The sequence below is a fragment of the Bison bison genome, unplaced genomic scaffold (genome assembly GCF_000754665.1).
Source record: "Bison bison bison isolate TAMUID 2011002044 unplaced genomic scaffold, Bison_UMD1.0 scf7180017864498, whole genome shotgun sequence".
In the NCBI taxonomy this organism is placed as follows: Eukaryota; Metazoa; Chordata; class Mammalia; order Artiodactyla; family Bovidae; genus Bison; species Bison bison.
In genome coordinates, this window is record NW_011495057.1 from 10335073 (window position 1) to 10335591 (window position 519).

The window sequence follows — 519 nt, forward strand, 5'->3', positions numbered from 1 at the left end:
TCCTGAATATTCATTGCAAGGACTGATGCTGAAGCTGAAACTCCAATACTTTGGTCACCTGATGTGAAGAGCCTACTTCACATTTTCCTACAATGGAAAAGACCCTGATGCTGGGAAAGACTGAAGGCAGGAAAAGAAGGGGATGATAGAGGATGAGATGGTTGGATGGCATCACTGGCTCAATGGACATGAGTTTGAGCAAACTCCAGGAGATAGTGAAGGACAGGGAAGCCTAGCATGCTGCAATTCAGGGAGTCAAAAGAGTCAGACACGACTGAGTGACTGAACAACAAATCTAGCATAAGCCCCCACTATATTTTATGTATTATAACATTGACATTTTTTATTTATTTTTTTAATAGCAAAGGTGATTTTTATTTTATTTTTTTAATATAAATTTATTTATTTTAATTGGAGGTTAATTACTTTAAAATATTGCATTTGTTCTGCCATACATCAGCATGAATCCATCACGGGTGTACACGTGTTCCCCATCCTGAACCCCCCTCCCTCCTCCAG